Here is a 10,621-nt window from a genome sequence, read left to right as displayed (position 1 = left end):
CTAACAACACATGGTAATAAATAAGAATGCCTGAGAGGCAAAGGGGGCACCGGAAGCATCGCTCCAGGGGAGATGTGCCGGCGAAGCCCCTGCTGGCTGCCTGGAAGGTTGGGTGTTGCTCAGAAAAAGTGAGCAGAGGAGATCGTTCAGGACTGGGAGCTGGAGTCAGAGGGCGCCCGGCGCCAGAGGTCGGAGGGCATGGCCTCATCCAGGTGGACCATATATTTTGGGCAAAAAGGAATAATAAAGAGTTAAGATGTCTGGTACATTGTGCTACTGTGAAGAGCCATGCATTAGAGACCAAGGGTTTTTAGTTATATTTTAAGTTAATCAGGAGTTCTAAAAGAGAGAGAGAGAGAGAAATTTAAGCAATTTATTAAGAAATTTATTTCTTAAATTTAAGAAATTTAGCACAATATATTGTGCTAATATTTTAGCACAATTAATCAAAGGTGAAGCAGATGAATGAAAGAGAAGGAAGTTTGGGGTGGATTGGGGGAACCAGCTGTGACAGCCTTGTCATAATTTCAGCCTGGGTTGCCAGTGATGGGAGGGGAGGGGACTGGTGCTGGAGTTCCGCACTGGACAAGTAGGCCGAGGGGAGGAGCCCCTGGACTCCAAAGACCCCAACGTAGGTGCCTGGATATAAAGGGCGTCGCTGACAGAGCTGGAACCGGCCTACCTGGAGGGACATGAGGGCTAATGTGTGGGAGGTGCCGATCCAGGTGACAGTCTGACCTGCAGGTAGACAAATGCAGCCCCACGCACACACAGTGGAGTTGGAGGGCTGTTGGGCCGGCAGCACTGTCCCCGACGTCCTCTGCATTCAGGTGACAACTGGAACCGTGAGCGAGGACAGCTCCTCCTGGAGGATGCCGGGCTCCAGGTGCTAGCCAGGGACCCATGTTCAGGGGGAGCCCCTGGGAGGGCAAAGCAGAGGCCCCGAGGAGGGCAGAGAGGGGGCCACCCCGTGCACCCAGAGCCACACAGGCCTGGAGCCACCAGAGCCACCAGAGCCAGGACAGAGGAGGGTTTCCAGGAGCCAGTGGTTTTGAGAACTGCCTCTTCCTGCTGTTGCGTTTGTCCCTCGTATTCCACGCGGGGGTGCAGGTGCTGGTTTCCATCTTCATCCCCAAATCGACCTTTTGACCTTTTAAATCAAATATGACATAATGTGTGGAATAAAATTTACCAGATTAAGATATTCTACTGTCATTTCCTAGGTCGTTAACATGCAGCTTTTCATCTAATAGGATATGCAAGGCGTTCCGTGTCTTTCCTTTGACCTCCTATGAAATAAATTTAGCCAAACTAGCTGGATCCCGGAACATCTCTTTAATATGCAACAGAGCCTTTCAACTGGAGAAGCAAAATCACCTCCCTAAATAGAGCCTTCTGTGAAAAGTGATGCGGGAGGGGCCGATCCAAAATGGTTTGGGGGGATCCCGCCCCACAGGCTGTGTCCCCCGACTGTGCCATCTGGTGCTGACGGCCCTGCCCCTGTGGGGAGCCCAGGGTCGGGCACCACTGGGGGTCTGCATCCTGGGGTCCCTTGGCCGCACCTGGGTGTTTCCCTCCATCCCCCATCCCCGATGCAGTCCACATCGCTGCTGCCGGTGCCCACGGACCCATGTGGGATGTGAGCACAGCGTGTCACCACACAGGGGACGCACGTCTGTCCCTCCACCCAAGCCCCTCGGCTCCCAGGCGGGCCACCCACCGCCATCACCGCCGGAATCCCCAAGCCAACACAAGCGGGTATGAGTCTTGATTATTGATTATTTGTCCCCAGCGTTCCTGTAAAGCTCTGGTCTCTGTCATCGCCTCTGGGCTTCTCTAAGGACCGCATGCTCCTCACTGGCAGCTGCGACTCCGGGAAGTCAGCTGATGGCTTCCATAGCCGTCGCTGGGGGCTCCACCGCTGGATACCCTGAGCCTCTTCCGAGTTTATTGTCCGTGTACAGACATGACACTCTATCATATTTTGCTGTTTTTGTGGTTACTTCATGTATTTGCCACGTTTCCCCAAGTGGCCTCTAATGTCTTTGCTGTAAAGGTGGTGCCTTGGGCTCAGCATCCTAGAACCCCGGCGCTCAGAGCAGGGAGGACGGGTCCTGCCCGGGTCGTGCATTACCAGTTTTAGGAAGGAGGCAGAGCTGGACCAAGAGGTAGGGCTAGTGGGCGCCAACAAGGTTGGCAACCAGCTGAACCCCTCTTCTGGGGTCTTCCCCCCACCCCACCCCCTATTCCATCTCTGGTTTGGGGCGTCCAGGATGTGTTATTTGAAAGTTGCTGTGAGGCTATTTGGAAATCTTCATGAGGGAGTCACAAAGGCAAAACCTCTTGGCGATGTGTAATTCACAGTGAAGGAATCGTTATTTTTGGACAAGAACAATCGCTAAAGATATAACTGGGCCCACAGGGAATGGTCTTCCATTTCCTGACACTGACCCTTTAAATTAGCACTGGGGTCGCCCGCAGCAGTTGGCTTGGGAAAAGAAGCCTGAATCCTTTTCCATGGACCTCTTCCCTGTTCATCACAGTCACGACCCGTCCTTCCTACAGCCTCAGGTCTGCTTTGCTGCCTCTCCCTGGACAGAAACCCCCCCAGGGTCCTCCTCCCGGCCAGGGTGATCGTGTGCCCTGATTTGTGGAGGGCACTCCTGTTTATGCCTGTTACTCCAACATGATGAGGAGTAGGGCCTTCTTCCATTTTCAGAAATGTCTGGTTTCGGTAATAAACTAAAAGGCTACTATTTATACTCAAGTAATCCCGAGTTAAACATGCATCAGACTAGTTAACCAAGAAACTCATACTAGGCAGTTTTTTTGTTTTTTTTTTTTTTAATCTGTGTGTCCGATCCACAGCCTACCCTCTGCCCGCTTCTCAAGGGAAGCCTGGCGGTTCTAGTGGGGACCTGCATCAGCCGTGGCCAGTCTCATGGTTGGTCCCATGGTTGGTCCCAGAGCCGGGCCTGCTCACACACGCCAGTAAATGCCCATTTTGCAAATGAAGCTAGCTCAAGCTGACCTCCCATCGAAAGAGAATGCTCATAACAGAAAACACTTGCGCTATCCTTCCCCTGCCACTCTCCACCACGTTCCTCACCACACGCACACAATCGTGTGCCACACCTTTGGTTAGGTTGCTACTCATACACTGGACTTGAGTTTCTGTTCATTACTTCACCAGTCCTCCACTTCAAGATTCTTCCCGTACTTCCTCATGGCCTACCTTCGATGAAAACATAATCTGCTTAACATGGGGTCCAGGGAGGGTTATTTCGTTTTGTTTTAATGAGCAGATGCACGTGTAGGGGAGGCTGACAGATTGGAAGAAAGACAGTGGCTGAGTGAGGATGGGAAGGATCTAGCAGAGGTGGGGGAGACAAAGGAACACAAAAGAGGAGGTCTTTAGGTGCCAGGATTGAGGATGTGGGAAAGCTGGGACCCAGAGCCTGGGTGCAGGGGATGCTCGCTCTCGTGTTCAGCAGGGAAGAGCCCATCAGAGTCCTTCTTTGGGATTTTCGGACCAGGAGGTGGTGGCGGGGAGCCCCCTGCAGAGGAGCTTACAAGGGTCGAGCTCACACACACTGTGGCTGGTGGTCACGGCTGCTTCTTAAACGTGGGTACGATTAATCATCACACTCACTTTCGTGGCGCTAACCTGGGGAAGGGCATATGCTTTCTTCCACCATCTGCCAAGATGAGCATGTCTGAGTCCTCCTCGGACGTGATGTAAAGGACATGGGGGCTAGTTAGAGGTGTTCAGACCACCAGGTACTGTTTTTTCTTAATATTTGATTGAATCTTTAAACTTCTGTGTAGTTCCTAGCACTAACCAAAAAATATACGTATTTATTGATGCCCTTTTATGTAACAGTAATGGACAAGGTCTTAGGGACCTTCACTTGTTCTCCACTCTTTAGCTGCTCTGTATATATTTAGAGTAATTTTGCCGCTGACCAAGCCTGTCCCGATGGCTCCATTGTTACTTACATCACCCTTTGTAATAAGAAAAACATCCCAGGCTTCTGGCACTGCCTCCGGTCTTGCTCCTGATCCTGAGCTTACCGGCTCTACACTTGCCTGCCACGGGGTAAGAATCAAGACAGAATAAAAATAAGCAGTCTTTGGTTTCTCCACACTTTGAAAACTTACTTTCCCTCCACCCATTTCATTCCAAAGTGATATATATTCATAAGTATGTGTAAATAAATAAATAAAGTGCCGTGATTAGGAGAGGGTTGTATCAGATAAACACGGGGGAAATTTTGTTACCAAAGGGACTATCAGTCATAGGGGTCGGGCAATCAGATCAGGGCTCTGGGGAGGGCATGAGGGATTTTAACTTGGCTCCAAGCACATGTGGATGCAAAACAGTCTTTCGCTTCCAAGGATCTGTCACTGGCATTACAGTAAAACGAAACAAAAGTCATTATTCTTTTCTTTTTGTCTGCACTTTGGAAAAGTATTTATACAGCATTTTTCTAGATCCAAGGGCAGTTTGGATACTTAATGCTACTCTGTATCGCTGTATAAACAGTATTTCAATTAGCAAACATGCATAAAGAGGTATATATTGGATTAAAGGTTCGTATAAAACTGGTTTCTAATGAACAAGCTTCTTTTAAAAAAACAAACAAACAAGCAAAAAAAAACACATAGCACTTAGGTTTTCAGTGTGTTTTTTAATGTTTCTGAGCAAATAGTCACTCTTTTGATCCTGACCAACTGAGCTGCAAAATATCCGGAGCCTCCTTAATTAAGAATTCATTTTGCTTTTTCACCATTGTATTGTTGTGTTCATGGGTGAGTTATTAGGTGGCTTTGCAGGAGGTTTAGTCAACTGATAGGACAGGTAAAGGCAGCCCCCAAACTGATAGACTTTTACACATGTATGGTTTCTTATTAAATAGAGACAGTGATTTTGTAAGGAAAAAAATAAACTCTGGCTCTGCAAAGACAGAACTCATTTGACTGGACATTCACTTTGTCAAACAAACCATCTTTACTCTTCTCCTCCTGGAAATAAACACATTTACTGTGCACAATAACTAAACTAGCATTTACCTCGTGCATGTACTCACTTTTTAATTTAGAAGAATCTTGAAAAACATGAAGCAGCAGGATTTTGGCATGCTCTTCAGAATGCACATAAATAAATCTTTTTCAGCAATTCTCCAAGGGTTTTAGGCAAAACTTTGTGAATGCCAGAGCAGAAAGCTAAAAACAATTTCGGGTTTGTTTGTTGAGCCAAAAAAAGTGGACATATCATGTCCAAAGTACAATTTAAAGCATTATTTTTTGTATTCAAGAATTTAGTAGGGTGTATTTTCCAACTCAAGAATTTGTCTGCAGAGTTTCCCAGGCATGTACTCCTTCTCCAAGTTTTTAACTCTTAATAGAGCCAAACAGAACAGGCTTTAATGAATATCATTATTTCTGTGGGAGCCTCTTTGATGGAAGAAGTGGATCATGTGTCTGAGGACAACTGCACTCAGGTTTTTCTCTGATTTAACTCAAAACCATGAAAACAACTGCCATGGGCACAATTTCTCTTTTCCCCAAATCCTCATGACCTGTCTTCTTTCTGTTAACAGAAATGAGCTTCATCATGTAGGACAGAACACCATGCATAATACTTGTTTGATAAATATTCTTATTGAGAAAAAAAAGTAAAAACCAGAGTAAAAAATTATGCATGCTTTTTTTAAAACATCACTTTTTTGGGTGGGGGTATGATTCCCATTCAAAAAGCTATAGAGGCACCTGCATGGCTCAGTTGGTTGAGTATCTGACTCTGGATTTCAGCTCAGGTCATGATCTTGGGGTCCTGGGATGGAGCCCTGCATTGAGCTGCCTGCTTAGTGGGGCGTCTGCTTGGATTCTCTCTCCGCCTGCCCTCCCCCTGCTCACTCTCTCTCTCTCTCTCTCAAATAAATAAATCCTTTAAAAGAAAAGGCTGTATAGTTATTTAATGCACACAACTTGATGTGCTTGAGGATAGCGATGCTATGACATAGACGTATAAATGTGCTAACAGGGTAGATCTTATATTATACACGCTTGCCTTTTATAATTGATCTCTTTTCCCTGCTTAAAAGAAAAACATAAACATATGGTAAAACGAATTTTTTAAATGTGGAAAGAAAAAAGAGGAAATAGAATTCTCAGGTATCCCTTGAGCTCCTAGAAGCACTTATCTTCCTCTGCCCTCCATGGTCGCCCCACAACCACTATTGTCTCTTATGAAGTCTGAACTTCCTGCACAGAGGGAAGATTATTTGTCAGCATCATCTCCACATCCTTCACTGCCAAATCCAGGAGAACAAGTACAATAGTCACACCTGGAAGGCACTCAACAAATGTCTGCTGAGTAAAAAATCTCATTCTTCTAATTTTCCACATGTTTTGGCTAACACTGTAAGTAGAAATGCACAAACATACCCGACAATTGCATTTGAACTCCTCCCTTCGGTGCTTCTGGAAGAATAGAGACATTCATACAAATACTTTAAAGTCACTGATGTTATTTCTAAATACCATGAAAGATTTCCATCACATATTTATGTAATGTACATCGTCCATATTTGTCCACTTAGGTCTTTATTTGAACATCTGGTTTTCTGCTGTGAGCCTCCCTGCAGCTGGATGGAAGCCACTTTGAAACCTGGAAGCAATGCCTGGTGTTCTCTAATTACCTATTTTTCCCTCATACAGAAATAAAATTGAGTGTAAGAAAATTTGGCAATAACTCATTTTGTATATTGCTCTGATAATTCTTTTAGCCCAATTTCACGTGTTCTATTTAACTTACATCAAAGAAAGTTTTGATGATTTAAGGAGACACGCATCACCCAACAAGCTGACTGGTTTCATTTCAAACTCATTACTGTTATATCTAGTCTTAATCTCAATGGTGAAGGCCCCACATTTTCTGGGCCTGTGACACCACCGCTGTGGATCTCCATACACCATCTCACTCTCTGCACTCCAGCCACACTATCCCCCAGCCATCCTCTCTCAACCATAGAGCACTGGCCCAGCTCCTTCTTTGACTGAACACTACCCCCCAACAACTATTGCCTCATTTGACCTACTCCGACTTTAGATCTCAACTCAAGGGCCACTGACTCTGGCAAACTATTTCTTACTCCTATGCACGGTCAAGTTCCTCTGTTCTACATTCTTATAAAATCAATCATTTCTATGATCTCACAACATCTGTTCTTAGCTCATAATCATGTATATGTCACTGTGATTATTTGACTAATATCTATCAGTAACAACAGTCTCACGACTTCACAGGTGCAGAGATCATGCCCTTTTTTTTTTTGCCCACAACAAAGACGTTCAAATATGGGTGAATTCAATGCATGATGAAGGAATAAATGAATGGACAATCAATATATCCCATAATTTACTCTTCTAGAATGTTCATTTCCTCATCACAATCAATTTTGTGTCTTCTCTGTTCTCTTCACACTCTATGACATTTTTTTCCTCCACAATGTTCTTTCCCAGATGAAACCTAACACATGTTTCATGGAGAATTTATTACCTAAACCCATACTCTCATCTTTCCACCACCAAACCCATAATTCATAATATATTTGCTCCCACCTCTTCTTCAGAACAGATGGAACAAATGAGAGAAGTTATAGCAAAATGGTAGATCTAAATCCAATCATATAATACTACGTTAAATGTAAATGGATTAAAACTCCAACTAAAAAGCTGATACTGTAAGACTGGGAATGATAAATCATAAGACTCAACTATATTATGTTTAGAATAGATGCTCTATAAAGACACAAATAATTGAAAGTATAATTAGGAAAACATAAGTCATACAAATTGTAAACATAAAAAAGATGAACTGACCACATTAGGCAAAATACCCTTTACTATATATTACTTTTTTAACATCAGCAAATAGACTTTAAGTAGTATTACCAGAGATTAAGGAGAACATTTCATGATGATAAAAAGCTTACTCTGTCAGGAGGACATAACACGTATAAATGTGTATTTCCCGAAGAGAGCACTTCAAATACATGAAACAAAAACTGACAGAAAAAAAAAGAAAGAAAGAAGCAAATCAACAATCATAGAGATGTCAACAACCTCTAAACAGCAATCCATAGAATAACTAAACAAAAACTTCAGTAAGTAAGTACACATCACAGGTAAAGACTACAGATTGACATTTATGATCAATATACCCAAAAGAATTCTTTCAACCACATATAGAGTTTCAACGAGATAGACTATATATGGGGTCTATCTTCTTACCACAAGGAAATTAAATTCAAAATACATTATAGCAAGATATCTTTTAAAAGCCCCAAATATTGGGAAATTGAAGAGTACATTTCTACATAACCTATAGATTAAGGAAACAATCAAAAGAGAAATTAGAAAACATTTCAAATTAAATAATAATGAAAATGCAACATATCAAATTTGTGATTTATTGCCAAAGCAAAAATAAAAAAAGGAAATGTATAGCTTTAAATGCTATTAAAAAGATTTTTTAAAGGGGCTTTAAAAATCCAAATTTCTTGGGGTGTCTGGGTGGGTCAGTCAGTTAAGGTTCTGAATCTCATTTTCTGCTCAGGTCATGATCTCAAGGTGTGAAGATTGAGCCTCCATTAGGCTCCCTGCTCAGGGAGGAGACTGCTTCCCCCTCTGCCTCTCCCTCTGCTCAAGTGCTCACTCTCACTCTCACTCTCTAGAATAAATAAATAAATCTTAAAAAAAATAAATCCAAGTTTCTTAAAAAGCAACCAAAAGTTGAGTAAATTAATATTAAAGTAAGTTTCAAAAGAAAATTCTAAAGAACAAAAATCAATTAAATGGAAAAAAGAATAAACAAGAGAATTAACGGTTAAAACTAGCTCTTTGAAAAGATTAGTAAAATTGATAAACTCATCACAAGACTGATTAAGGAAAATAAGAGATAAAAACATAACTTGCCCTTATCAGAAATAAAAGAAGCAATACAATAAAAATCCTACAGACATTAAAGGGATAATATGGAAATGTTAGAAACAACTTTTTTTGGCCAATAATGATTGACACTGAATGAAATAGAAATTCTGAAGAGCCTATTTCCACAAAGTAAATGGAATTCACACTAACTAAACTCCTAAAAAGAAAACAATACAAAGATATTACAAAGTGAAATATGGGCTAATATCCCTCATTAATAAGGATGGAAAATTCTTAACAAAATGTTAGTAAGTTGACTATAATATTACACAAATGAATAACGTATTGTGTCCTCATAGGATTTATTGTAAAAAGGGAAGTTTGGTTTAACATTTGGAAATCAATAAGATGTAATTAACCATATTAACAGAATATAAAAGAAAAATTATGATCCTCTCAAGGATACTGAAAACATTTGACAAAATCCAACATATACTATGGATTAAAACTCTCAGCAAACAAGTAATAGAGGGGAACTATTTCATGCGAAAAGAATATTTATGAGAAACATCATACCTAAAACCTAACATCATACTTAATGACCTGCTAAGAACACAAAAAAATGTTCAGTTCTATTCAGTGTTTTATAGGAATTTCTAAACAGTGAAACCAGGCGAGAGAAAAAACTTAAAAGCATACAGAATGAAAAGGAAGAAGTAAGGCTTTGTGTTTATTTACAGATGGCATCATTGTTAATATAGATCTCATTAAATCTACCAATTAAAAAAAGATACTAGAACTGATCATTTTGTTCAAAGTTTCAGCATATAGAATCAATATATGAAAATCCGTTTTATTCTATATACTAGTGACAAACCATTGTGAATTGAAAAGGTAAAATAATATCCTTTATAATAACATCAAAATATGAAATACTTAGGGGAGATTTCACAAAAGATTACAAGACACATACAATGAGAACTACTAATTATTATACAAGAAAGTCTATCGTCTATCTAAATAAGTGGATAAAGACACCATGTTCCTAGTTCAGAAAACCCAGTATTGTTAACATGTCATTTATCCATAAATGGACCTCTAGATTCAGTGCAAATCCCCATCAAAACCCCAAAATGCTTTTCAGTGGAAGGCAATGAGCCAATTTTAAAATTCATACAGAAATGCCAAGGCCTTAATACAGCCAAAGAAACTTTGAAAAGTGGGATGCCTGGGTGGCTCAGTGATTGAGCGTCTGCCTTCAGCTCAGGTCGTGATCCCAGGGTCCGGGGATCAAGTCCCACATTGAGCTCCCTGCATGGAGCCTGCTTCTCCCTCTGCCTATGTCTCTCTCTCTCTCTCTCTCTCTCTCTCTCTGTCTCTCATGATAAATAAATAAAATCTTAAGAAAAAAGAAAACTTTGAAAAGTAAGAAGAAAGTCTTTTCAAAAAATGGTGCTGAAACCACTTTGGAAAAGTTTTGGTAGTTTCATATAAAGTTAAATATACACCTCCCCTGTATATTTATCCAAGAGAAATTAAAATACATGTCCAAATTTAAGAAACAAAACAAATGGGCAAAGGGGAAAAAAGAGAGAGGCAAACTAAGAAACAGACTCTTAACTGCAGAGAACACACTGACAGTTATCAGAGGGGAGGTGGGGGAGGGGATGGGGAAACAGGTGAT

At 41.6% G+C, this 10,621-nt stretch overlaps 1 long non-coding RNA gene across 1 annotated transcript; it reads right to left on the bottom strand.

The window, feature by feature from the left end:
- Nucleotides 1-218: 218 nt before the first annotated feature.
- On the bottom strand, nucleotides 219-5,846 carry LOC144300756 (uncharacterized). Its single transcript, XR_013367534.1, has 3 exons — nucleotides 5,091-5,846; nucleotides 4,000-4,089; nucleotides 219-1,150 (listed from the first exon to the last, which is right to left on the bottom strand). It is a non-coding gene; the product is annotated as an uncharacterized LOC144300756 (long non-coding RNA).
- Between the last annotated feature and the right edge of the window lie 4,775 nt (nucleotides 5,847-10,621).

This window comes from Canis aureus, chromosome 29, assembly GCF_053574225.1.
Source record: "Canis aureus isolate CA01 chromosome 29, VMU_Caureus_v.1.0, whole genome shotgun sequence".
NCBI classification, from domain to species: Eukaryota; Metazoa; Chordata; class Mammalia; order Carnivora; family Canidae; genus Canis; species Canis aureus.
Note: the sequence above shows the minus strand (reverse complement) of the source record. Positions and strands in the feature narration are given on the sequence as shown.